The sequence below is a fragment of the Diospyros lotus genome, chromosome 13 (assembly GCF_014633365.1).
Source record: "Diospyros lotus cultivar Yz01 chromosome 13, ASM1463336v1, whole genome shotgun sequence".
Lineage (NCBI taxonomy): Eukaryota > Viridiplantae > Streptophyta > Magnoliopsida > Ericales > Ebenaceae > Diospyros > Diospyros lotus.
The window spans coordinates 23,309,592-23,334,637 of NC_068350.1; the positions used below are offsets into that span (position 1 = coordinate 23,309,592).

At 39.8% G+C, this 25,046-nt stretch overlaps 1 pseudogene; it reads left to right on the forward strand.

Moving 5' to 3' along the window:
* The first annotated feature begins 2,310 nt into the window (after positions 1–2,310).
* LOC127789398 (small nucleolar RNA R71) lies at positions 2,311–2,410 on the forward strand (annotated as a pseudogene).
* Positions 2,411–25,046: the final 22,636 nt, after the last annotated feature.

Below are 25,046 nucleotides of genomic sequence, written 5' to 3' on the forward strand. Positions count from 1 at the left end.
TGCTCTGATACCACTATGTGACACCCGTAACTTACATGCTTAATGATAATAATATTCATATAAAAATGTCCGGAGCTTAAAACTAAAATCATACTTCCTTTAAATCAAATAAAATTCGAAGAGATGCTTTATGGCATACATATAGGAAAAGATCAGAGTTCAATCCTATAAAACATTGTTTCAAAAGGAAACTAAACTTAAATTCTTGAAAATCCTTTTTAAACAAGCCACCACTCTCCACGTCCATGTCCCGATCTCCTCATTCATACTCACTTGGGGGGGGGGGGGAAACATAAGGGGGGTGAGATTATGCAAATCTCAGTAAGTACAAGAGAACCATCATATGTATTTAAACAAGTCATGACATAACATAACATAACATATCGTATGGAGACACGAGAGGTTCCATCAACTTGCAGGGGTGAGAACCCTCGTGCGTAGCGCTACTGAGCTCTGGTCCCGAAACTTGCGTGAACATAACATAACATGAGGGACCACATAACATAGTTCATAGTCATGCTTAAACATCATAAATAGTTCATAATGTACTTACCTTAACTTGGTTTGATGAGATTTGAATGCTGAAGGCTTCACCTTTACAAAAAGCTCGAAGCACTCCCGTCTAGCACGAATTTATCCCAACTTAGAATGAGGAAACTCTTGGCCATGAGCCCTATTTATAGGCTTGGAAACTTGGTCACCAAGTAACTCACAATCATTTCAAATCTTTTCTAAATCTTTCAAGGTATTCCAATCATTTCAAATCTTTTAAAATATTCTCTAATCATTCCAAATCTTCTAAGATATTCTGCAATCATTCTTATCAAATCTTATCTGAATCAAATCTTATCCAAATAAGATCTTATCAAATCTTATCCTTAAAGTCATCATGAGGCTTAATCTTTATCTCTAAAGTCATCATGAACACTTATCTTATCTCTAAAGTCATCATGAGCCTTCATCTTATCTCTAACATCATCATGAGGCTTTATCCTTATCTCTAAAATCATTTATGAGGCTTTTCTTGAATCTCCCAAATGCCCTTAGGAAAAAGGTTTCAAGAATTACATTTTAGCCCAAACTTTTCAGGTAATTGCACTTAGACCCTTTTCAACTTGGTCCCTAGGCCAATTTTTAATTGCATTTTAGTCCCCGAAGAAAGGACTAATTATGCTAATACACCTGGTTTTTAGGTAAATTACACTTTTACTCGAACCTCAATATTTACGATTTTGCCACTGGCTCAAAACTGAACCTTTGTCTCAAGGCTTCTATAATCCCTTGAAAGGACATATTTCCTCAAGTATTAGAAGCTAAAATAAAATCCCAAGTATTACATTATATTTTAGTTTAAAAATCTTGGGCGTTACATTTCCATTCCTAAGGACAGTAACTGCTTGCACCTGCTCATGATTATTGTTCCCACTATTTGATGATTCCACTTGATTTGTTTGCCTCACGGGGTTTGGATTTGGTTGAGAAGGGAATTTCCCAGGTTCTCTCACAGTCAAAGTTTGAGTTAGCTTGGTTAGCTGACTCCTCATATCCTCAATTGCCCTATTTGTTTGCTCTTGGAATTTTTCTACCTGAGCATTGTTCCCCATCTGCCCTTGCGTAAATTGTTGTAGAGTATCCTCTAGGGATCTCTTATGCGGTGGCTGATATGAGCCAAATGGTCCTTGGTTAAGCTAATAGGGTTGTGGCTGAGGTTGTGGCTGTGGTTGTGAGGGAAATGGTTGGTGTGGCTGAGGTGCTGAGTCATTTCTCCAAGAAAAATTTGGGTGGTTCCTAGAATTTGGATGGTAGGTGTTTGAGTTTGGGTTGTTCCCTTGATAATTTCCACCCTAGTTCTAGTTTTGGTATATCCTACCCTTTGTTTGCCTTGGTTGTGAGTTTGAAATTTAGCCATATAACACTTCTTTGAAAGCAGGGAGAGTTGGACACTCCTCTATTCTATGGCTATTGGCTTCACACACTACACAATGCACCTCTACCTCATTGACAACCTTCATTTTTTTCATCTCCAATTCTTCCATTTTCTTTGTCAACAGAGCTAATCTAGCATTGATGTCATCAGTTTCATTTAATTGGAGTTTTCCCTTTGGTTGTGGATTGTATTGGTCTCTCAAATCTCCCATGGTTAATGGCCCAACTTCCGAATTTCTAGAGTTTTCAGCTACATGGTCAAAGTATGCAACAGCCTCTTCAGGAGTTTTTTCATAAAAATCACCATTACACATGGTGAACACCAGCATTTTCAAATTAGGAGTTAAGGCATTAAAGAAGAAACTAACTACCCGCCATTGCTCAAAGGCATGGTGTGGGCAAGAATGCAAGAGGTCCTTGAAACGTTCCCAAGTTTGAGCAAATGTTTCATTTGGTTTACAGAAGAAATTCATCATTTGCCTTTGGAGTGATGCTGTTCTATTAGCTGGGAAGTATTTTTTTAGAAATTTTGTTTGCATCTCCCTCCAAGTTCCTATTAATCTAGGCTCTAGAGTCCCTAACCACATTTTTTCTTTACCCTTGTGTAAGAATGGGAAGAGCTTTAGTCTAACAGTGTCCTCATGTATATTTTGATCCCCACAGGTACCACATACCTCTTCAAAATCCCTCATGTGTGTATATGGATTTTCAGAATCCATACCATGAAATGTGGGGAACATTTGTATGGTACCTGGTTTAAGGACAAATCGATGATGGTTTATTGGTAGGATTATGCAAGAGGGAGTGGTTTGCCTTGGAGGGTGCAAATAATCCCTGAGGGGTTTAATCTCATCACCATCCAAGGGATCATGTTCTCCATGATCACTCCCGTGAGCAGATAGGTTTTCATTTTGTTGAGACATTATGGATTGTAAAAGTGATATTTCAGTCTCTGATAAAGAATCTATAGAATGGTTTGACTCAGTTTGATGGCTTAAGATTCTACCAAATCTAAGTCTCATACAATTTGAATAATATGCAAACAGTTAAGAAAAAACAATATTAAGAACAAAGTTACCCATGGAGTGAATTTTTTCTTCTGTTGCACCTCCCCGGCAACGGCGCCAAAATTTGGCTGCACTCCTCACCCTACAATTTAGATAGCCTTAATCAGTTTGGATGTTCAGTGTTGAAATGGTGAGGAGGTTTAAACTCACCAGTGTGTGAGTGTAGTTGTAGCACAAATATAAATTCCGGACAAGTCTGGGTCGATTCACTGGGAGGTTTATTTAACAAAAGAATTGTTCATTCGGGTTGATTTATCCAAAGAGAGCTAAGTTTTCTTGATTGTGAAAAGGTTTTTTTGGAATATTAAAAAGGTCTTGGGTTGAGGCGAGTTCAGAACCAATGCCTAATAAATCTCTTATAGCAATTTAAATAGCAACATTAATCTGAAATATACAGAGGATCGTTTGGTAGTTATAATTCAAGATATGAATGATTCTCAGCTAAGCAACCCTCATACATGATATGAGGGTTCTAGGTTAAGATGTCACTGTAAATTGTATTATACTACAGACTATGATTTGATCGTCTGAGCTTGGGTATATCTCATCTCCAATTCTAGCAACTCTCGTACATGGCATGAGAGTTCTAAGTTAGGATGATGACCCAATCCAAACTCACAAAACCATTTACACACTCAACTCGAGTTTAACTCAGATAAAACTTGCATTTATCGAGGTTTGGCTTATCTTGAGATTCAAGAACATTGGACACTGTCCTCGCCTTAACCCAAGATTAGATTTAGCTACTCATTTTCATTTAAAAATTAATTGACAGGAATTAAAATGACGTAATTTAAATGACAGAATTTAATTGACAGGAATTAAAATAGCAGAAACTAACCGGCCATTTAGGCGATAGATAATTTAAATGACAGGAATTAAAATTACTGAAATTTAAAGGCATAAATTAACCGGCCATTTAGGCGGTGGATAATAAAGTAACAATAAATGACATAAGAATTTAAAAGAAGAAAGAAAGGAAGTAAGATTATAAGAGAAAACAAGAGAGAGAATAAGAGCAATTCTCTAAGAGAAACTCTAAGAACAAAACTAAACTTTGATTCAAGTAATAACCACCTCCTCACAAATGCACCAAAGTGAGCTATTTATAACTCACAAGATGCAATACAAGCCACACAATTATTCAACAAAACATTCACCTAACTAGCAGAAGAAAATTAGGTAAAAGACAAAAATTACAAAAGACTTTGTGTGGTGGACTTCTCATAAGAATATAAAAGACTTTAGGTGGTGGACTTCTCATAAGAATGCAAAAGACTTTAGGTGATAAATCACTTATTAAAAAAATACAAAAACAAAGAAAAGTCTTCTACAAATTGGGTTTTGTTGGGCCTTTGATTGGTCTTGGGCCTTTGGTTGGATTCCATTTGATAGTTGGGCCAAGTGCACTTGAAACATCCTCTAAACTCCATAATTGGCCTTTGAATTTGAGCAATAAAAATTGGGTAATCCAATGTCTTCAATTATGCCTCTAATTAATTGTAGAAGCCAACTTCCTTGCTTCATCCTGAAATAATATGTAATACGAATAATTATTTACTTTAAGTATAAATATAAAGCCAAAATAGGGATATAATTCATTAGGATATAGGAAATATTGACCCTTATCACCTTTTGGCCTGATTTTTGTGGGGTTGTGATCGATTCTTCAAGGGCTTTAAGGGGGTACCAGTTTCAGAGCCATCAGAGCTACCGCTGGCGACTGGCTCGAGAAAGAAGACGGTGGTGCGTGCAGCCACGCGCTAGCCTTTACCCTCACACACGCCCCAAGCACGTGAGCAAGGGCATTTTGGTAATTTCAATTCCAGAATTTTTATTTAATTATTTTAGAATTTTTTGTATTGAAATATTTGGGAAAATGGTTGAGGAAATAATTATTTTGGAATTACCAAGGTGAAAAATGGGAGAAAATAGAAGAAATTAAGGAAAATTTGAGGAAAATGGATTTTAATGCTTCCTTAATTAATTATGGTGTTTAGGAAGTATTGTGGTTCGAGGTTGACTATAAGTTCGAGTACTTATATTTTGGCATGCAAAATGAGGTTGTGCACGAGGATCGAGATGATCCAAATATGTCGAGGTGAGTAGTTTACCCTAAAACTTGGTGTTTGTGTTTCCTAAATGTGTTGTGGATTTCATGCAAAATGGTTTTGTGCATTGAAATGGTAACCGGTGACGGTTGGTTTTTATGAGGGAGGTTTATCCCTAAACGTTTTGAACTGGTGCATTGCATTTTATAAAATGTTGTTTATATGATGCATTGAATTGTGAAATATGGTATTGTCTTGAGTTTTGTGTGTACATATGGAATCTCAGCCTCGGATGTTGTCTGGATAGTGTAGCCATAATTCTCCAAGGGCGTGATGGAATAATAGGGGTATCTGATGCTGGTGTGCATGTCAGGATAGCCGCCTTGGTTTCCTTGCCAGACCGTTTGGTCAGGGAATTGCACTAGGACGGCTAGGTGGTCCATACAGTGTTGTTCATGTGGGATGTCAGCCTAAGATGTTGTCTGGATAGTGTAACCGTAATTCTCCAAGGGCGTGACAGAATAATAGGTGTATCTGATGTTGGTGAGCATGTCAGGATAGCCGCCTTGATTTTTGTGCCAGGGAAGTTGCACTAGGATGACTAGGTGGTCCATGTGAAATTTTGGAGTTGGGATTAAATGGTGGTTCCTAGATGCTTAAGGTGGGAACGTATTCTGGTGAGATGCGTTGGCAGCCCCATTTAAGCTAGAAACGCGTCCCGTCGTCGTGTCGGTACGGTGGCATAGCTTTTAGAGAAATTGCTCTTTTCCCTTGATAGGGTTAAGCGCGTGGGATTCTCTTGAGCTAGGGCTTACCGGGTGTATTGGTTTATTTCATGTCTTGCATTCATTCATGAAAAATGTGATTTTGAACTCTCACTTAGATGATTCATCATCTAATTTGGACTATGTCCCTAGAATATTCAAACGTTCCAAATGAAGGCATCAGTGTAAAAGGAAAAGAGATTGCCGAGGAATGATGACGATTAATGGATAGTTTACTTTATGTCATTTTCAGTTATGTTGTTTATTTTGAAAACATCATGTAAACGTTGGCTCAGCTTTATATTATAAATAAAGTGGTTTCAGTTATGACCTGTTAAGGTTTCGATCTAGCTTCCACATTTGTGTTGGTGAACCTGTCTTAGTTATTGATGGTTCATAGTTGATATACTGAGAAGGTGTAACGGGATCTTTGGGGAACGGTTTATGTTGAGTTTCTGTTGTTTGTTGGAAAAAAAAAATATCCCTGGAATCTTACGTTACCTAACGCTCCCGGGAATTGGGGTGTTACACTTACTGCTACACAGTGATGCCTTTTGGTTTGAAAAACTGAGGAGCCACTTACCAGTGCTTAGTAAATAAGCTTTTTCAACACCAACTTGGGAGAAATATGGAAGCATACGTGGACGACATGTTGGTAAAAAGCATGGAGGCAGAACATCATCCGAAAGATTTGGAGGAATGCTTCAAAACCCTTCATAAGTTCCATGTGAAACTTAATCCTATCAAATGTGCTTTTGGCATCTCTACAGGAAAGATTTTGGGCTACATAGTACACCACCAAGGGATTGAGGTAAACCCAAAAAAAGTTAAAGCCATTATGGATATGCCAACCCCAAGGAGTATCAAGGAAGTGTAGAGTCTTACGGGCAGGATGACGGCTTTAGGGAGATTCCTCTCTTGTTTGGCGGATAAAGGCCTTCCTTTCTACAAGGTCCTAGCAAAGGCAAACAATTTTGCATGGAATGATGAATGTCAGAGAGCCTTCGATAAGCTAAAAAAGCATCTGGCTATGCCTCCGATTCTCACGAAGCCAAAGCCAGGAGAACAATTGTATATCTATTTATCGGTGGCTGAAGAAGCCGTAAGCTCGGTGCTGGTACGAGAAGAAGATAAGATACAAAGGCCCGTTTATTATGCAAGTAAGCAGTTAACAGGAGCGGAGGTCCGGTATCCTCCATGGAGAAGTTATCCTTCGCCTTGATAGTTTCGGCTACTAAGCTTCAGCCCTATTTTCAAGCTCATACGATTATTGTGCTGACTAACCAACCTTTGAGGCAGGTTCTTAGCAAACCAGAACTTTCAGGGAGAATGTTGAAATGGGAAATGGAGCTTACTGCTTTTGACATTGAATATAAGCCACGGTTGGCTATTAAGGCACAGTCGTTGGCAGACTTTATCGCCGAAGGGATAGGGACTCCCAAAGAGGCAGAGGAAAATCAGAGACCATGGACAGTGGCTATAGATGGAAGCTCAACCTCGGGTGGTAGAGGAGCAGGATTAATGATAAAGAGTCCTGAAGGACAGTTATGGCCTTATGCTTTACATTTTGAATTCTGAGTATCTAACAACGAGGCAGAGTATGAGGCTTTGTTGGCAGGATTTAGATTGGCAGAGCAGTTGGGAGCTCAGAGCATCAAGGTGAGTTCAGATTCTAATTTGGTGGTGCAACAAGTGAATGGAGAGTACGAAGCTTGGGAAGGCCACATGGCACAATACCTAGCCATGGTCAGAGAATTGATGGCACGTTTCCAACATGTAAAGGTGGAGTATGTCCCTCGGGCTATGAATGCGGAGGCGGACCTGTTGTCCCGAATTGCCTCTTCCTCTTTCCCTACAATCTCTCGAGAAATTCGGATTGAGTCCCTGCCACAGAAAAGTATTGAAGAGGTCACTGATCAATTATGTGTGGAGGATGAACCTAGCTGGATGGATCCTTTCCTATTGTACCTAAGAGAGGAGAAACTCCCCGAAGATGATGTAGAAGCTCAGGAGGTTAGACGAAAGGCTCGAAGCTTCGTGTTAGTGAATGGGGAGCTTTCCAGAAGGTCATTTTCGTAGCCATTGCTCAAGTGTATTCGACCCCGCGAAGCAGATTATATCCTGAGAGAGATTCATGAGGGAATATGTGGAAGCCACATCGGAGCCCGAACTCTCAACCAAAAAGCTCTTCGGCAGGGGTATTATTGGCCAACGATGGTAAAAGATTCAGAACAGCTAGTTAGGACCTACGACCGATGCCAGTGGACATCCAACTTGGTCCATGTATCGGTGGTCACACTAGCTCATTTGGCTACGCCTTGCCCCTTCTCTCAATGGGGTATTAACATCCTGGGTCCCTTTCCCCCAGTGGCTAGTCAGGTTAAATATATCATAGCCGCTATTAATTATTTTACAAAGTGGGTCGAAGTCGAGGCAGTGGCCTCTATCACCGCCCGGCGTGTGAAGCAATTTCTATGGAAAAATGTGGTCTATCGCTTTGGAATTCCTCGGGTACTAATCTCCGATAACAACACTCAATTTACTAATCGATCTGTCCAAGAATAGTGCCAAGCATTGAGAATTAGGCAGCAGTTCACCTCGGTAGCCCATCCATAGGCTAATGGACAAATTGAGCTCGCCAATAGGACTTTGTTACATGGTTTGAAAGCGCGAGTGGATGAGGCAAATGGAAGTTGGGTGGAAGAACTGCCGAACATCCTGTGATCTTACCGTACCACGGTGAAAGTATCCATGGGTGAAACCCCTTTTAGCTTATGCTATTGCTTGGAAGCATTAATCCCAGTTGAAATTGGGGTGCCTACGCTAAGGGTGGAGCTTTTTAGCCCCGAATCCAATGAACAAAATTTGAGGGACAACCTTGACCTCCTTGATGAATTTCATGATCAGGTAAAGATTTGACAAGCTATTTACAATCAGCGCATAGAAAGATACTACAATCGAAGGGTAAGGGTGCGAAATTTTCTTCCGGGAGATTGGGTATTGCGGCGAGAAGATGTTCGGGGGGCGCGAGAAGCAAATAAACTAACACCGAATTGGGAAGGTCCTTATAGGGTAACAGAGGTTCTCAGCCCTGGCGCCTACAAACTCTAGACCCCCGAGGGTACACCAGTGAAAAACGCGTGGAACGTGTAGAATTTAAGAAAATTCTACCAATAATGATTTCTTTATTATTTTCATATTATCTGTTAGTAATAATTCTTTATTACTTTCATATGTCCTAGCAGCAGTATTTCTTTGTTATTTTCATATGTTATTCAGGAATAAACTTATTCTTTCCCCTATGAGTAAAAACTCTTCGTTTCCAAAGATCCAGGAGGGCGCACCTGAGTAAAGTGAGCCTAACTTTAGAGGGCCTCGAGCCCTAAGCCCAAAAGTAATAGGATCAGATGCGATCCTCGGGGGGCCTGAACCCTCGAAAAAAATAAAGGATCAGATGCAATCCTCGAGGGGCCGAACCCTCGACAAAAACAAAGGATCGGATGGGATCCTCGAGGGGCTCGAACCCTCGACAAAAACAAAGGATCGGATGCGATCCTCGGGGGGCCCGAACCCTCGACAAAAACATGAAAGTAAAGCAAGATCGCTACGGGGCAAGCAGCGTAGTTCAAAATTTTTGAACCTTACCCCGATCCCAGCGATTGGATCAACGTCGAAATTAAATCATTCACAAACAAATAAATAAATCTAAAGGTTAGATAATGGAGTGATTTTTGGTGTCGTTTTTCAAGAGTTGAAAAACATATTGCCGTTCACTCTTCCCATTTCTTTTTGGCATCAATTTGAAACATGGGCGTTCTTTTACCGTCCATACACAAGCCGCGCAAAGGAGAAGGAGCTAGCACTCCTATTCCGCTCTCCTTGCCAACGGACGCGTGTCGCGTATCACGAGTTAGAGGCCGGATGCTTGGACGGCTCGAATCTGCGAACGACTCAGTAATCTAAAGGTTAGATTTATTTATTTGTTTGTGAATGATTTAATTTCGACGTTGATCTAATCGCCGGGATCAGGGTAAGGTTCAAAAATTTTGAACTACGTTGCTTACCCCGTAGCGATCTTGCTTTACTTTCAGTGGTATTAGAGCCATCGTCGAAATATTTCAATTCCTTACGTGCGGATTCGGTTATGTTGTTATTTGTGAAATAATTAAATGATTGTTGCGTTTGTATTTTTTGGATTGTAAAACGTTTTTCGGTGAAGGGCAAAAGATCGTGTATGACACAAAAAAGGGCAAAACGGGGTTCGGGGTGCATACGGATGCACCGGGGCGTCGAAAGCCGCGGCCGAGCGGGGCCCACGCGCGCTGGGCAGGGCCTGGGGCAGCCTGGGCGCGCGCAGGGCCCGGCCAGGCGCAGCCCTGCGCGCTGGGGCACGGCCGCGTGCGCGCAAGGCGGCCCCAAGCGTGGCCGTGCGCGCGCGCAGGCGCCGCAAGTGGTCCGCGCGCGCGCATCGCGCGGGCGCGACCCGCGAGCGGAGCGCAGCCCGCGGGTCCGACCCACGACCCGCGCGGCCCCAGCGGCCCGCGTGCGCCCTTGCGCGGCCCATGCGCGCCCCAACCGCGCCCAGCGAGCGCCAAACGTGGCCCAGGCGCGCCCCATGGGCCTTGCGGCTTGGCAGCATGTTCGACATGCTACCCAGCCGCCTCCCGCTCCCTCGGGCTTCGGTTTGACCCTCCCCAGGGGTCCCCGTGAAGCACCCGGGCCGACCCTTCGGTGGCCCAGTGCGTTCCGTTCTCTTTGGTGGGGCCCGGCCAAATTGTTTGGCTATTTTTATTATTTTTATCCGATCCATGAGTGTATGACACTTATGGGCCGTGATTAAAAATGGGCCAGGGCCATTAATTGGGTTATTTATTAATTATTGGGCTGCTAATGTATGTTTGACATACATTGGTTGATCCAAGCCCTGTTGAGCCTTGTTAGTTAGATTAATGGATGGAGCCCAAGCCCAACACAATTAAAACAATTTTGTTTTTCCAAAATTATTCAAATTTTCAATTTATTGAAAGCGTTTCATTAAAATTGAAATAAATGCAACAATTAATTAACATAATCTAAATGAATCAATGTGATTGATTGCATGGGTGTATGGTATGGATCGAGTCGACGGGTGTATGGTATGGATCGAGTCGACCATTTATTTTATGTTGGGAATGAATGCTTGTAAATTTGGTTTTTAAAATAGGGCCTGCGTGTCCTGCCTCTCTTATACTCTGATGTACATTCTCTTCTCATCTCACTCCCCCCGAATGTAACTCGGGGTTTCTGATTCTATGTAATGTATGTAGAATAGAATATAGTAGTGATAGTTGTAGTTTGTATGAAGATCTAAGAGATGGAGACAAATTGAAGACAAGATTCGAAGACCAATGAAGGCTTGAAGAATGTGCTTATGAAGCAAGATGTGATTCTTCACCTAGGTTTGACCCGCTAGCTTCCCTTCTATGGCTCGAGGGGGCTAGCCGTAGTTATCCATACCATACACTGGTTTGAGTCGTTCATTATGCATTATTAATTTGATTAATTGCATGTGATGAGACCTAAATAAATAAATAAATAATAAATCCTCATAAATATTAAGCCAACTTGCCTTCCATCATTATGAAGCATTAGGTTTCTAGCTGACACTTGATTTGTTGAGTCACTCAAGGTCATGTGTCACCTATGATTCCTATGCTTCATGGTCCATGAGATGTCCCTGAATGATGGGTCCGACTTAACTAGAAAGGTGGGGTTTGTGTTGGAAATGTATGCCCTAAAGACACGTTTTGTTTAATTTATGGTAATGATGTTTCTTTTAGTCAGTTTGTGGTACATATATTATTTGCATTTAATTGTTGAAAAAGTGTCCATGCTATTAAGTAAGTGATTCATGTGATGGGTCGTTCTTCACAGTTAGGCATGAATCATGGGTACTTAATAAGCAAGAAAATATTACTCTTGATCTTTTGATAGAACTGGGCATTCTATCATGATAAGATCATTGAACAATAGATCCTAATGGAGGATGGCTTGCCTTAGCCAGTAAACAGTCCATTTACTCTAATTGTACAAGCGCATTTGGAATGCGTAGAGTGGACCTATGATAGAAGCTAATGACAAAGTACTAATTATCATGGAGCTAGTCTATCACTACTACTACGTAGACGAGTACTCTAAAACTTGAGTATTAGTTGGTGGTCTAGTGAACCTAGAGCTATATTCTTAGATTCACTGTAGGTGAGGTCTATCAAAGATCAATAACCTTTTGAGTTGGGAGTATGGTTTCTAATTAGCTAAGACAGACTAATACAAGATAGTTTCTGTGATTCACCCCCTTGTGATTGTCCAAGAATAATCAAATAATCCAAGGCCCTGGGAACGTGACTTAAGAGTGTGTGCTTCTGGGTAGCTCCTAGTGATAAGCAAGTACATTCGAGTAGTCACGGATTATTGGACTAGTGATCTAAGGATGGTAGAAATCATTTAGAAAGGTGTTAGTACATTATTCCTTTCTAAATGATGGGTGTTACGCAGAGGGGTATTTTCGTCATTACACTAGTAGGTCAAAGACATTGCATATGCAAAATTATTCGTGGGGTCAGTGTTACCATATGGTGATAGTTGGAACACTTAGAATGACAAAATATAGCTACTAGGTAGCAGGGATATTTTGGTCATTTTAGTAGCCGTGAATAATTTGTCTTTTGGTCCCCAGGGTAGCTCGATATAACTCATGTATTATTTAATACATTTGGCTTGTTGGGTGAATTACATTGAGAGAGAATTATTTTATTCAGAATGGTCCATAATTAATTGGGCTAGAATAAAATAATAGTTCATTACTTTTTAATTAATTAATTGGGCTAACCCAATTAGAAAATTAATTAAATGGACTTGGCCCACTAGGGTTTGGCCCACTAGGGTTTTAACCCTAGGGTTCTCCCTATATATTCTCTCCTTGGTTGTTTTTCATCTAAGGTTTTTTTTTACTCTTCTTCACCGAAAGAGAGGCCACGAGTTTGAGTCATACTTCGGAAGATCAAAAGAGAGCCTTCAAGTTCTGATGCAAAGGAGCCGTAGGATTGCAGGACAGCCGTCGTCTCCACCACGAGAAGAAGCTCCCGCCCATCCTCCGCCTGTCGCTTAATTCCGTTCGGTAATCCGAAGGAAAAGTAAGTTTCCTAGATTCTAATCAGTACGAGGAAAGTTTTTATTTACAAACGCTTCCGTTGCATGCTATGTATCCTCGCAAATGATCCTTCAGTTTGTTGAGTCACTCAAGGCCTTACTGAGTATAGAGGCAAAGATTGGGAGTCACATATGATGTGTTTGACAAGGAGTTGTCAACCCAATGAATCTAGGAGTTGCATGGAGATGCAATTGGTAGCAAGTACCTACCTAATCAATTCTAGCACAATTTGTTGAGTCACTCAAGGTTGTGCGAGGGGAGATGGGATCCTAGCCTACTAGGAAATCTTCCAACGGGATTTCCCGAGTTATGTCTTGAGGGTGGCAAACTCGTAGAAAATAGTGGGAGCAATCATAAAATGTTACTTCTTGCAATTTATGATTTCGTAATTCAATATGATTATAATAATATCTCTATTCAGTTGTTGATCCAGAATGTCTGGAAACATGTCGATAAGATCGATACTCGAGGGCAATAATACCTTCAATGGACTAATTTCTATGAATGGAGGATCATCTTGAGGATAGTCCTCACATATGATAAGATTCTTTATGCGATAGAGAGATCTCTTCTTGCGAAGCCACCAATTAAGGAAATAGTAGCACTTTGGCCTGGGCGATGCACAAGGGTGATATGATCATCGCTTGGTGTATCGTCTTGGCTGCCATGACCCTAAAACATAGGTCGCAACATAAGAGTTATGATACCTATGAGATCATGGCTAGGCTCAAAGATCATCTATTGAAAAGCATGTCATAGAGATGATACGTTTTATCAATAGGTTGCTAGAGCTAAACTTGGGTATGGATTCCGAAACTTACCCTAGATTTGGCGCTACAGTCCCTCCCTAACGGCTATGGAAAAGACTCTTGGAGAGTGGTTGTCCATACTTAGGGAGACCGAGCCTAAAATTGATTATAGGCCAAGGGAAGTGTTCTCTTAGTTGAAGGTCCCAAGGCGCATAGGGGCGAGCCCAAGAGTAAGAAAGCCAAAAGGAAGAAGAGTTCTTCCATAGCGCAATCTGGAAAAGTCTAGAAGACAAAAACCCGAAAGGGCAAGGAGGATGCAATCTATCTCCACCGTGATAAACCAAGAGGTGCAGAGTAAGAAGAGTTCTACTCATGACACTTAAGGTATTTATGTTATTGGAATTAATCTATCTACTTCTGATCAGTCCACATGAGTATTAGATACTGGATCTAATGCTCATATTTACACTTTCGTGTATGGGCTTAGGAGTACGAGGAGATTAATAATAGGAGAAGTGTACCTACATGTGGGAAATGGATCAAAAGTTGTTCCATTAATTATAGGGACCTATTTATTAACATTGCCTATAAGGCTTGTATTGGAGTTACATAACTGTTACTACAATCTTAGTTTTACTAGGAGTATAATTTCTAATTCTTGTTTGACAAGGATGGATATTCATTTTTTATTTAAAGGACAATAGTTGTTCGTTTTATAAAAATGAGTTGTTTTATGGTAAAGCAACAATATGTAATGGTTTGTATGTCCTTGATCTTGATACTCCTATCAGTAACATAAATACTAAGCGACTTAAATCAGATGATTTAAATAACACTTATTTATGGCATTGGCACCTTAAGCCATATAAATGAGACTCACACATCCAACTTGTATAGAGCTGGATATCTTAGCACATTTGATTATGAATCATATGGTGCTTGCAAATCTTGTTTGCTTGGCAAAATGACTAAGTCTCCTTTTAAAGTAAAAGGAGTGAATGCCACAAAAGTGCTAGGGTTTATGCACATTGATGTGTGTGGACCCATGTCCACCCAAGCTTGAGGTGGATATGTCTACTTCATAACCTTTACTGATGATAGATCATGTTTTGGTTATGCGTATCTTATGAGACACAAATCTGAGGCTTTTGAAAAGTTCAAAGAATTCAGATTTGAAGTAGAGGAACAAACTGGGAAAAGTATCAAAGTACTTCGATTAGATCGAGGTGGTGAATACTTGAACAGTGAGTTTCTAGATCATCTGAAGCAGAATGTGATTCTCTCACAATGGACTCCACCTAGAACATCAAAGATGAATGGTGTGTCTAAAGGAGGAATAGGACCTTGTTGGACATGGTCTGGTCCATGATGAGTGGCGCTGAACTCCCTATTTCATTTTGGGGATACGCACTCCTCACCGCGATCTTTGTTTTGAACAGGGTTCCAAGTAAATCAGTTACTCAGACTCCATATAAGATATGGAAAGGAAAGAAGCCAAATTTGTCTTTCCTTAAGATTTGGGGTTGTCAAATTTATGTTAAACGTGTTGATAGTAATAAGCTACAACCCAAATCGACGAGATATCTGTTTGTGGGATATCCAAATGGATATTACTTTTACCACCCATGTGAACAAAAGGTGTTTTGTTGCCAAGCATGTGGTATTCCTTGAGAAGGAATTCTTAGATGCTATGGCTAGTGGGAGGAATGTTAAGCTCGAATAAGATTCGAGGAAAACCACAAACAAATACTCCCCTCCAGGAACTCGAGAAAGATCAGACACAAGAAGTTGTGTCAACTCCCCAACCTTCTACACAAGAACCTCATAGGTCGACGAGGGTTTGTCGCGAGCAAGAGAGATATGGATTTCTCATCTCGGGACATGGAGATGTGCTTCTGGTTGTGAACGATGAGCCTACTACCTATGATGAGGCAATGTCTGACATTGACTCTAGGTTATGGCAGATGGATGACAAAACAACTTTCCTTAAAGGAAACCTGGTCGAGAATTTATATATGACACAGCCTGACAGTTTTGTTACTCATAAACATGCAAATAAGATTTGCAACTTGCAAAGGTCCATTCATGGACTAAGGCAAGCATCCCGGAGTTAGGATAAATGTTTTGATGAAAAGATCAAAAGGTTTGATTTTTCACAAAAGGGAAGTTGATCCGTGTGTTTACAAGAAGGTTAGTGGGAGCGTGGTGGTCCTTTTAGTCCTATATGTGGACAATTTATTGCTCATAGGGAATGGTGTTCCCATGATGCAATTAGTTAAAATATGGCTTTCAAAGTATTTTCTCCATGAAGAATTTGGGAGAAGCAGCCTATATTCTGGGAATAAGGATCTATAGAGATAGATCCAAGAGGTTGCTAGCACTCTCCCATAGCGCGTACATTGACAGGGTGCTAAAGAGGTTTAGCATGGAAGATTCTAGGAGGAGAAGTCTTCCCATGTCACATGGAATACATCTCTCCAAGGCTATGTGTTCGAAGACACAGAGATAGGATGAGTCGAGCGCAATATGCCTTGGCTATTGGCTCGATCATGTATACCATGTTATGTACGAGGCCTGATATCGCATATACTATGAGCATGTGTAGTAGATATCGAGCTGATCTAGGTGAGAAACACTGGATTGCTGTGAAAAACATTCTTAAGTACTTGTGAAGCACTAAAGAGATGTTTTTTGCCATATGGAGAATGAGAGCATACCATGAAGGGGTTCATGGATGCCAATTTCCAATTCGACCATGATGATTTTAAATCACGTACAGTCGAAATTCATATTCTGCCTATATGGCTGGGCCATGAGTTGGAAGAGTTCCAACAAGAAATAGTGGCAGATTCAACAACTAAAGTCGAATACATAACAACCTTCGAAGCAGCTAAGGAGGTTGTATGGATCCGTAAGTTCACTGATGAACTTAAAGTGGTGTCCAGCTTTGTTGATCCAATAATAGTTATTGGGACAACAATGGAGCCATCGCGTAAGCAAAGGAACCACGGTCTCATCAACGAACCAAATTTGTATTGCGACATCACCATATGATAATGGAGATTATCAGCTGAGGTGACATACATAGAGAAAGTGTCGATGGATGACAACGTCGTAGATCCCTTGACTAAAGCTCTGTCCCAGGAGAAACATGAAAGTCATGTTCGATCATCAGGTATAAGATACATGAGTGATTGGCTCTAGTGCAAGTGGGAGATTGTTAGTGTAGGTGCTCTAGACCCAATCAGATTGGGCATGTTGTACACTGACAATTGTAATCATGTTATTATTTGAATAAGGAGTTGTTCAAATTTACAAGAAGTCATTCTATTAGTTTCTTGTTATTATTGTAATAACCGAATGAAACTAGATAGAAGTCCATATGATGTATACTGTGATTAATCTATAAAGATGTGAGATGATGCATCACAGTTTCTAGACATCATTAAACGTCCCAAGTCGTAGCAATGTCAAGAATGGACATTGACAATTGCGGTAAGACTTGTATGTGCTATGTTTTTGCATGTGATAGCAATGGGGTCTCACACCCATAGGCATGGGGATGCCTAGACAAGTACATAGATGACCAATGTTGGAGAACGTGTCACTGGACATGACTCGCCATGAGAATCCATTTTAGTTATATGTTGATAGTATTCTCATACGAGATGGGTGTAACTAATCCTTGGACCTGTGGTTGTCACGGTCATCTCATAAGAAGACCGGTATGCTTTGACATCGTTTCGATGGGCCTAGACAAAGGCTGCATCTGGGCGATCGTTGGGTATATCGTGAGGCTTATGGAGATGGGTGTATAACCAAGATGGAACTCGTTTATCCCTTGATAGAGGATGATGTATCTAAGGCGCCTTCGGTAGATATTCACTTTAAATCCGTGGCCATGGTGAAAGAGATCAATAAGGAGTTATTGATTTACTTTCTAATTAAGTGAAGATATCCGAAAAACTGAAGAAAACTCATGTGATCGTTATCAAGCAACACATCGCCATACTTGAGATCACATAAGATACATTGACGAGAGGATCGAATTACACGGTAACCATGCTCGTGAAAGGTTATTTGCGAATTATGAATCCTTTTGAATAATTGGGTAGGCATGATGCCTTGCTAGAGGCCAATCTTGTCTTATGTGTTTGTACTGACACATTGCCAACATAGCCTAATGAGTCATACGCAATAGGCACGGTCCCTGACTTAAACTAGGAGAGTGGATGTATGGTTAAGTGGGACACTTCAGCAAGAAGTTTTGCCGTCGTAGGTTCTCACGGAAAAAGAACAAATAGACATAATGACGTTGATATGACGAGGAGTCATCATAATGGAAAGTGTTTCCTAAAATTGCAATTGATTAAATTAGGAAGGAGTTTCTAATTTAATAATTTTCTATTTGTTGGAGTGACAAATAGGAAATAAAATATTTTTGGGCTTAAGTTAATATTTGGACTAAATTAGATTTGGGCCAAATATTAAATTAAATATTATATTTGGACTAAATTGGATTTGGGCCGAATATTAAAATATGTATTATATTTGGACTAAATTAGATTTGGGCCAAATATTAAATATTATATTTGGACCAAATTAGATTTGGGCCAAATATTAAATAAAATATATTTGGGCTTGAATTAGATTTGGGCCATAATATTTTATTTAACCTATAAAAGGATTGGGCCATTTAATTATATTTCTAGTTAGACTAGAATAAACCCACTTAAGATTCTAATTAAATTAGAATTAATGGGCTAGCTCAATCCATTAGGGTTTTAGAAACCCTAGGATATTTCCTTATAAATATCCCTTTATGGGTTGCCCAAAATGAAGTGATTTTTGGTGTCGTTTTTCAAGAGTTGATCGCTACGGGGTAAACAGCGCAGTTCAAAATTTTGAACTTACCCCGATCCCGGCGATTGGATCAACGTCGAAATTAAATCATTCACAAACAAATAAATAAATCTAACCTTTAGATTATCGAGTCGTTCGCGGATTCGAGCCATTCAAGCGTCCGGCCTCTAACTCGTGATACGCGGCACGCGTCCATTGGCAAAGAGAGCGGAATAAGAGTGCTAGCTCCTTCTCCTTTGCGCGGCTTGTGTATGGACGGTAAAAGAACACCCACGTTTCAAATCGATGCCAAAAGAAATGGGAAGAGTGAACGGCAATACGTTTTTCAACTCTTGAAAAACGACACCAAAAATCACTTCAATAATGGGCAACCTATAAAAGGATATTTATAGTGAAATATCCTAGGGTTTCTAAAACCCTAATGGATTGGGCTAGCCCATTAATTCTAATTTAATTAGAATCTTAAGTGGGCTTATTCTAGTCCAACTAGAAATATAATTAAATAGCCCAATCCTTTTATAGGTTAAATAAAATATTATGGCCCAAATCTAATTCAAGCCCAAATATATTTTATTTAATATTTAGCCTAAATCTAATTTGGTCCAAATATAATATTTAATATTTGGCCCAAATCTAATTTAGTCCAAATATAATATTTATTTTAATATTTGGCCTAAATCCAATTTAGTCCAAATGTAATATTTAATTTAATATTTGGCCCAAATCTAATTTAGTCCAAATATTAACTTAAGCCCAAAAATATTTTATAAATATAATATTTAATTTAATATTTAGCCCAAATCTAATTTAGTCCAAATATTATTTTAAGCCCAAATATATTTTATTTCCTATTTGCCACTCCAACAAATAGAAAATTATTAAATTAGAAACTCCTTCCTAATTTAATTAATTGCCATTTTTAGGAAACTCTTTCCATTATGACGACTCCTCGTCATATCGACGTCATTACATCTATTTGTTCCTTTTCCGTGAGAACCTACGACGGCAAAACTTCTTGCCGAAGTGTCCCACTTAACCATACGTCAACTCTCCTGGTTTAAGCCAAGGACCGTGCCTATTGCGTATGACTCATTAGGCTTCCGAATATGTTGGCAATGTGTCAGTACAAACACATAAGACAAGATTGGCCTCTAGCAAGGCATCATGCCTACCCAATTATTCAGAAGGATTCATAATCCGCAAATAACCTTTCACGAGCATGGTTACCGTGTAATTCGATCCTCTCATTAATGTATCTTATGTGATCTCAAGTATGGCGATGTGTTGCTTGATAATGATCACATGAGTTTTCTTCGGTCTTTTGGATATCTTCACTTAATAGAAAGTAAATCAATAACTCCTTATTGATCTCTTTTACCATGGCCATGGATTTAAAGTGAATATCCACCGAAGGCGCCTTAGATACATCATCCTCTATCAAGGGATAGACGAGTCCCATCTTGGCTATGCACCCATCTCCATAAGCCTCACGATATACCCAACGATCGCCCACGTGCAACCTTTGTCTAGGCCCATCGAAACGATGTCAAAGTATACCGGTCTTCTTATGAGATGACCGTGACAACCTCAGGTCCAAGGATTAGTTACACCCATCTCGTATGAGAATTCCATCAACATATAACCAAAATGGATTCTCATGGCGAGTCATGTCCAGTGACACGTTCTCCAACATTAGTCACCTATGTACTTGTCTAGGCATCCCCATGCCTATGGGTGTGAGACCCCATTGCTATCACATAGCAAAAACATAGCACATACAAGTCTTACCGCAATTGTCAATGTCCATTCTTGACATCGCTACGACTTGGGACGTTGAATGATGTCTAGAAACTGTGATGCATCATCTCACATCTTTATAGATTAATCACAGTATACATCATATGGACTTCTATCTAGTTTTATTCGGTTATTACAATAATAACAAGAAACTAATAGAATGACTTCTTGTGAATTTGAACAACTCCTTATTCAAATAATAAACATGATTACAATTGTCAGTGTACAACATGCCCAATCTGATTGGGTCTAGAGCACCTACACTAACAATCTCCCACTTGCACTAGAGCCAATCACTCATGTATCTTATACCTGATGATCGAATATGACTTTCATGTTTCTCCTGGGACAGAGCTTTAGTCAAGGGATCTACGACGTTGTCATCCGTCGACACTTTCTCTCTATATGTCACCTCAGCTGATAATCTCCATTATCATATGGTGATGTCGCAATACAAATTTGGTCCGTTGATGAGACCGTGGTTCCTTCGCTTAAGCGATGGCTCCATTGTTATCCCAATAACTATTATTGGATCAACAATGCTGGACACCACTTTAAGTTCATCAATGAACTTACGGATCCATACAACCTCCTTAGCTGCTTCGAAGGTTGTTATGTATTCGACTTCAGTTGTTGAATCTGCCACTATCTCTTGTTGGAACTCTTCCAACTCATGACCCAGCCATATAGGCAGAATATAAATTTTGACTGCACGTGATTTAAAATCATCATAGTCAAATTGGAAACTAGCATTCATGAACCCCTTCATGCTATGCTCTCATTCTCCATATGGCAAAAAACATCTCTTTAGTGCTTCACAAGTACTTAAGAATGGTTTTCATAGCAATCCAGTGTTTCTAACTTGGATCAGCTTGATATCTACTACATATGCTCATAGTATATGCGATATCAGGCCTCATACATAACATGGCATACATGATCGAGCCAATAGCCAAGGCATATGGTGCTCGACTCATCCTATCTCTCTCATCTCGTGTCTTCAAACACATAGCCTTGGAGAGATGTATTCCATGTGACATGGGAAGACTTCTCCTCCTATAATCTTCCATGCTAAACCTCTTTAGCACCCTGTCAATGTACGTGCTATGGGAGTGTGCTAGCAACCTCCTGGATCTATCTCTATAGATCCTTATTCCCTGAATATAGGCTGCTTCTCCCAAATCCTTGATAGAGAAAATATTTTGAAAGCCATATTTTAATCGATTGCAACATAGGAACAACATTCCTAATGAGCAATATATTGTCCACATATAGGACTAAAAATGGTAACCGCGCTCCCACTAATCTTCTTGTAAACACCAAGGATCAACTTCCCTTTTGTGAAAAATTAAACTTTTTGATCTTTTCATCAAAACATTGATTCTAACTCCGGGATGCTTGCTTTAGTCCATAAATGGACCTTTGCAAGTTGCAAATCTTATTTGCGTGTTTATGAGTAACAAAACCGTCAGGCTGTGTCATATACACATCATCGACCGGGTTTCCTATAAGGAAAGTTGTTTTGTCATCCATCTATCATAACCCAGAGTCAATGTCAGACATTGCCTCATCATAGGTAGTAGGCTCATCGTTCACAACCAGAAGCACATCTCCATGTGCTGAGATGAGAAATCCATATCTCTCTTGCTCGCGACGAACCCTCATCGACCTATGAGGTTCTTGTGTAGAAGGTTGGGGAGTTGACACAACTTCTTGTGTCTGATCTTTCTCGGGTTCCTGGAGGGGAGTATTTGTTTGTGGTTCACCTCGAATCTTATTCGAGCTTAACATTCCTCTCACTAGCCACAACATCTAAGAATTCCTTCTCAAGGAATACCACATGCTTGGCAACAAAACAACTTTTGTTCACATGGGTGGTAAAAGTAATATCCATTTGGATATCCCATAAATAGATATCTCGTCGATTTGGGTTGTAGCTTATTACTATCAACACGTTTAACATAAATTTGACAACCCCAAATCTTAAGAAAAGACAAATTTGGCTTCTTTCCTTTCCATATCTTATATGGAGTCTGAGTGACTGATTTACTAGGAACCCTATTCAAAACAAAGATCGCGGTGAGGAGTGCATATCTCCAAAATGAAATAGGGAGTTCAGTGCGACTCATCATGGACCAGACCATGTCCAACCTTTAGACACACCTTTCATCTCTGATGTTCTAGGTGGAGTCCATTGTGAGAGAATCATATTCTGTTTCAGATGATCTAGAAACTCACTATTCAAGTATTCACCACCTCGATCTAATCGAAGTACTTTGATACTTTTTCCAGTTTGTTTCTCTACTTCAAATCTGAATTCTTTGAACTTTTCAAAAGCCTCAGATTTGTGTCTCATAAGATACACATAACCAAAACATGATCTATCATCAGTAAAGGTTATAAAGTAGACATATCCACCTCTAGCTTGGGTGGACATGGGTCCACACACATCAATGAGCACAAACCCTAGCACTTATGTAGCCTCCATTTACTTTAAAAAGAGACTTAGTCATCTTGCCAAGTAAACAAGATTCGCAAACACCATATGATTCATAATCAAATGTGCCGAGATATCCATCTCTATACAAGTTGGATGTGTGAGTCTCATTTATATGGCTAAGGAGACAATGCCATAAATAAGTGCTATTTAAATCATCTGATTTAAGTCGCTTAATATTTATGTTATTTATAGGAGTATCAACATCAAGGACATACAAACCATTACGTACTGTTGCTTTATCATAAAGCAACTCATTTTTATAAAATGAACAACTATTGTTCTTAAATAAAAATGAATATCCATCCCTGTCAAACAAGAATTAGAAATTATATTCCTAGTCAAACTAAGATTGTAGTAATAGTTATGTAACTCCAATACAAGCCCTGTGGATAATGTCAATAAATAGGTCCCTACAACTAATGGAACAACTCTTGATCCATTTCTCATGTGTAGGTACACTTCTCCTATTATTAATCTCCTTGTACTCCTAAACCCATACACAAAAGTGTAAATATGAGCACTAGATCCAGTATCTAATACCCATGTGGACTGATCAGAAGTAGATAGATTAATTCCAATAACATAAATACCTGAAGTGCCTTGAGTAGAACTCTTCTTACTCTACACTTCTCGGTTTATCACAGTGGAGATAGATTGCATCCTTTTTGCCCTTTGGGTTTTAGTCTTCTGGACTCTTCCAGATTGCGCTATGGAAGAACTTTTCTTCCTTTGGGCTTTCTTACTCTTGGGCTTGCCCCTGTGCGCCTTGGGCCCTTCAACTAAGAGAACACTTCCCTTGGCCTATAATCAATTTTAGGCTTGGTCTCCCTAAGTATGGACAACCACTCTCCAAGAGTCTTTTCCATAGCCGTTAGGGAGAGACTGTAACACCAAATGTAGGGTAAGTTTCGGCATCCATACCCAAGTTGAGCTCTAGCAACCTATTGATAAAATGTATCATCTCCATGACATGCTTCTCAATAAATGATCCTTGAGCCTAGCCATGATCTCATAGGCATCATAACTCTTATGATACGACCTATGTTTTGGGGTCATGACAGCCAAGACGATATATCAAGCGATGATCATATCACCCATGTGCATCGTCCAGGCCTAATGTGCTATTATTTCTTTAACTGGTGGCTTCGTAAGAAGATAGCTCTTTATCGCATAAAGAATCTTATTATACGTGAGGACTATCCTCAAGATGATCTCCCAGTCATAGAAATTAGTTTCATTGAAGGTATTATTGCCCTCGAATATCGATCTTATCGACATGTTTCCAAACATTCTAGATCAACAACTGAATAGAGATATTATTATAATCATATTAAATTGCGAAATCATAAATTGCAAGAAGTAACATTTTATGATTGCTCCCACTATTTTCTACGAGTTTGCCACCCTCAAGACATAACTCGGGAAATCCCGTTGGAAGATTTCCTAGTGAGCTAGGATCCCATCTCCCCTCGCACAACCTTGAGTGACTCAAAAAATTGTGTTAGGATCGATTAGGTAGGTACTTGCTACCAATTGCATCTCCATGCAACTCCTAGATTCATTGGGTTGACAACTCCTTGTCAAGCACATCTTATGTGACTCCCAATCTTTGCCTCTTTACTCAGTAAGGCCTTGAGTGACTCAACAAACCCCACCTTTCTAGTTAAGTTGGACCCATCATTCAGGGACATCTCATGGCCCATGAAGCATAGGAATCATAGGTGACACATGACCTTGAGTGACTCAACAAATCAAGTGCCAGCTAGAAACCTAATGCTTCATAATGATGGAAGGCAAGTTGGCTTAATATTAATGAGGGATTTATTATTTATTTATTTAGGTCTTATCACATGCAATTAATCAAATTAATAATGCATAATAAGCGACTCAAACCGGTGTATGGTATGGATAACTACAGCTAGTCCCCTCGAGCCATAGAAGGGAAGCTAGCGGGTCAAACCTAGGTGAAGAATCACATCTTGCTTCATAAGCACATTCTTCAAGCCTTCATTGGTCTTCGAATCTTGTTTTCAATTTGGCTCCATCTCTAGCTCTTCATACAAACTACAACTATCACTACTCTATTTTATTCTACATACATTACATAGAATCAGAAACCCCGAGTTACATTCGGGGGGAG